Source organism: Hylobates moloch, unplaced genomic scaffold (assembly GCF_009828535.3).
Source record: "Hylobates moloch isolate HMO894 unplaced genomic scaffold, HMol_V3 SCAFFOLD_7, whole genome shotgun sequence".
Lineage (NCBI taxonomy): Eukaryota > Metazoa > Chordata > Mammalia > Primates > Hylobatidae > Hylobates > Hylobates moloch.
Window position 1 is genome coordinate 49,797,642 of NW_026652282.1, and position 4,714 is coordinate 49,802,355.

Sequence of the window (4,714 nt, forward strand, 5' to 3'; positions counted from 1 at the left end):
GTGGGCATTTAGTGCTATAAATTTCCCTCTACACACTGCTTTGAATGTGTCCCAGAGATTCTGGTATGTTGTGTCTTTGTTCTCGTTGGTTTCAAAGAACATCTTTATTTCTGCCTTCATTTCATTATGTACCCAATAGTCATTCGGGAGCAGGTTGTTCAGTTTCCACGTAGTTGAGCAGTTTTGAGTGAGTTTCTTAATCTTGAGTTCTAGTTTGATTGCACTGTGGTCTGAGAGACAGTTTGTTATAATTTCTGTTCTTTTACTTTTGCTGAGGAGAGCTTTACTTCCAACTATGTGGTCAATTTTGGAATAGGTGTGGTGTGGTGCTGAAAAGAATGTATATTCTGTTGATTTGGGGTGGAGAGTTCTGTAGATGTCTATTAGGTCCACTTTGTGCAGAGCTGAGTTCAATTCCTGGATATCCTTGTTAACGTTTTGTCTCGTTGATCTGTCTAATGTTGACAGTGGGGTGTTAAAATCTCCCATTATTATTGTGTGGGAGTTTAAGTCCCTTTGTAGGTCACTCAGGACTTGCTTTATGAATCTGGGTGCTCCTGTTTTGGGTGCATATATATTTAGGAGAGTTAGCTCTTCTGGTTGAATTGATCACTTTACCATTATGTAATGGCCTTCTTTGTCTCTTTTGATCTTTGTTGTTTCAAAGTCTATTTTATCAGAGACTAGGATTGCAACCCCTACCTTTTTTTGTTTTCCATTTGCTTGATAGATCTTCCTCCATCCCTTTATTTTGAGTCTATGTGTGTCTGTGCACGTGAGATGGGTTTCCTGAATACAGCACAGTGATGGGTCTTGACTCCTTATCCAGTTTGCCAGTCTGTGTCTTTTAATTGGAGCATTTAGCCCATTGACATTTAAAGTTAATATTGTTATGTGTGAATTTGATCCTGTCATTATGATGTTAGTTGGTTATTTTGCTCGTCAGTTGATGCAGTTTCTTCCTAGCCTCGATGGTCTTTACAATTTGGCATGTTTTTGCAGTGGCTTGTACCGGTTGTTCCTTTCCATGTTTAGTGCTTCCTTCAGGAGCTCTTTTAGGGCAGGCCTGGTGGTGACAAAATCACTCAACATTTGCTTGTCTGTAAGTATTTTATTTCTCCTTCACTTATGAAGCTTAGTTTGGCCGGATATGAAATCCAGGGTTGAAAATTCTTTTCTTTAAGAATGTTGAATATCGGCCCCCACTCTCTTCTGGCTTGTAGAGTTTCTGCTGAGAGATCAGCTATTAGTCTGATGGGCTTCCATTTGTGGGTAACCTGACCTTTCTCTCTGGCCACCCTTAACATTTTTTCCTTCATTTCAACTTTGGTGAATCTGACAATTATGTGTCTTGGAGTTGCCCTTCTCGAGGAGTATCTTTGTGGCGTTCTCTGTATTTCTTGAATCTGAATCTTGGCCTGCCTTGCTAGATTGGGGAAGTTCTCCTGGGTAATATCTTGCAGAGTGTTTTCCAACTTGGTTCCATTCTCCCCGTCATTTTCAGGTACACCAATCAGACGTAGGTTTGGTCTTTTCACATAGTCCCAAATTTCTTGGAGGCTTTGTTCGTTTCTTTTTATTCTTTTTTCTCTAAACTTCCCTTCTCGCTTCATTTCATTCATTTCATCTTCCATCACTGATACTCTTTCTTCCAGTTGATCACATCGGCTACTGAGGCTTCTGCAATCTTCGCGTAGTTCTTGAAACTTGGCTTTCAGCTCCATCAGTTCCTTTATGGACTTCTCTGCATTGGTTATTCTAGTTATCCATTCGTCTAGTTTTTTTTCAAAGTTTTTAACTTCTTTGCTATTGTTTTGAATTTCCTCCCATAGCTCGGAGTAGTTTGATCGTCTGAAGGCTTCTTCTCTCAACTCGTCAGTCATTCTCCATCCAGCTTTGTTCCATTGCTGGTGAGGAACTGCATTCCTTTGGAGGAGGAGAGGTGCTCTGCTTTTTAGAGTTTCCACTTTTTCTGCTCTGTTTTTTCCCCATCTTTGTGGTTTTATCTACTTTTGGTCTTTGATGATGGTGATATACAGATGGGTTTTTGGTGTGGATGTCCTTTCTGTTTGTTAGTTTACCTTCTACCAGACAGGACCCTCAGCTGCAGGTCTGTTGGCATTTGCTAGAGGTCCACTCCAGACCCTGTTTGGCTGGGTGTCAGCAGCAGTGGCTGCAGAACAGCGGATTTTCGTGAGACCACAAATTCAGCTGTCTGATAGTTCCTCTGGAAGTTTTGTCTCAGAGGAGTACCTGGCCGAGTGAGGTGTCAGTCTGTCCCTACTGGAAGGTGCCTCCCAGTTAGGCTGCTCGGGTGTCAGGGACCCACTTTAGGAGGCAGTCTGTCCATTCTCAGATCTCCAGCTGCATGCTGGGAGAACCACTACTCTCTTCAAAGCTGTCAGACAGGGACATTTAAGTCTGCATAGATTCCTGCTGACATTTTGTTTGTCTGTGCCCTGCCTCCAGAGGTGGAGCCTACAGAGGCAGGCAGGCCTCCTTGAGCTGTGGTGGGCTCCACCCAGTTCGAGCTTCCTGGCTGCTTTGTTTACCTAAGCAAGCCTGGACAATGGTGGGCACCCCTCCCCAAGCCTCGCTGCTGCCTTGCAGTTTGATCTCAGACTGCTATGCTAGCAATCAGTGAGACTCTGTGGGCATAGGACCCTGAGAGTCAGGTGCAGGACACAATCTCCTGGTGCGCTGTTTTCCAAGCCCGTTGGAAAAGCGCAGTATTAGGGTGGGACTGACCCGATTTTCCAGGTGCTGTCTGTTACCCCTTTCTTTGACTAGGAAAGGGAACTCCCTGACCCCTTGCACTTCCCAGGTGAGGCAATGCCTCACCCTGCTTCGGCTTTCGCACAGTGAACTGCACCGCACCGACTGTCCTGCACCCACTGTTTGGCACTCCCTAGTGAGATGAACCCGGTACCTCAAATGGAAATGCAGAAATCACCCGTCTTCTGTGTTTCTCATGCTGGGAGCTGTAGACCGGGGCTGTTCCTATTTGGCCATCTTGGTTTGGGGAAATATTTCTTGACTGATACCCCATAAGCATAGGTAACAAAAGCAAAAATGGACCATTGGGATTGCATCAAGTTAAAAAGCTTCTGTGTGGCAAAAGAGAAAGTCAACAAAGTGAATAGACAACCCCAGAATGAGAGAAAATATTTGCACATGACCCATTGTACAAAGGATTAATTAGCAGATTATATAAGGTGCTTAAGCAACTCTATAGGAAAAAAATAATAATCTAATCCAAAAATGGCAAAATATTTGAATAAACATTTCTCAAAAAAGACATACAATGGCAAAAAAAGCATATGAAAATGTGCTCAACATCATTGGCAATTAGAAAATTGCAAATCAAAACTGTTGTGAGATATCATTTCACCTCAGTTAAAATGGCTTATATCCAAAAGACAGGCAACAACAAATGGTGGTTGGAAGGTGGAGAAAATGAAACTGTAGCCTGTTCTCACAATGCCACTAAAGACATAACTGAGATTGTGTAATTTATAAACAAAAGAGGCTTAATTGATTCACAATTCATTATGGCTGAGGAAGCCTCAGGGAAACATACAATCATGGTGGAAGGTGAAGTAAACATGTCCTTCTTCACATGGCAGAAAGAAGGAGAAAAATGAGCAAAAGGGGGAAAATTCCCTTATAAAACCATCAGATCTTATGAGAACTAACTCATTGTCATGAGAATAGCATGGAGGTAAACGTCCCCATGATTCAATTACCTCCCGTTTAGTCCCTCCCATGACATGTGAGAGTTATAGGAACTACAATAGAAGATGATATTTGGATGGAGAAACAGCCAAACCATATTATTTAAGCCCAGCCCCTCTAAAGTCTTGTGCCTTTCCAACAGTCCCTCAGTCTTAACTCATTGCAACATCTCATTTGAGACAAGGCAAGTCCCTTCCACCTTTGAGCCTGTAAAATCAAAAGCAAGTTAGCTACCTCCTAGACACAATGAGGGTACAAGCATTTGGTAAATATACCCATTCCAAATGGGAGAAATTGGCCAAAATGAAGGGGCTACAGGCCTCATGCAAGTCCAAAATCCAGTGGGGCAGTCAAATCCTAAAGCTCCAAAATGGTATCCTTTGACTCCATGTCTCACCTCCAGGTCACACTGATGCAAGAGTTGTGCTCCCATGGCCTTGGGCAGCTCCACATCTGTGGCTATGCAGGGTATAACTCTTCTTGGCTTCCTTCATGGTCTGGCATTGCCTGTCTGTGGCTCTTCCAGGTGCACGGGGCAAGTTGTCATAGGATCTACCATCCTGGGGACTAGAGGAAGGTGGCCCTCTTCTTACAGCTGCACTAAGCAGTGCCCCAGTGGGGACTGTATGTGGGGGCTCCGACCCCACATTTTCCTTCTGCACTGCCCTAACACAGGTTCTCCATGAGGGCTCCACCCTGCAGCATGCCTCTGCCTGGACATCTAGACATTTCCATACGTCCTCTGAAATCTATGTGGAGGTTTCCAAAACTCATTTCTTGTCATCTGCATACCTGCAGGCCCAACACCACATGTAAGCTAGCAAGGCTTGGGGCTTGCATTCTCTGAAGCCATGGTCCAAGCTGTACCTTGTCCATTTTAGCCACCACTGGAGTGGCTGGGATGCAAGTCACCACGTTCCAAGGAGGCTGCACACAACACGGTGTCCTGGACCCAGCCCACAAAACTATTTTTGCCTCC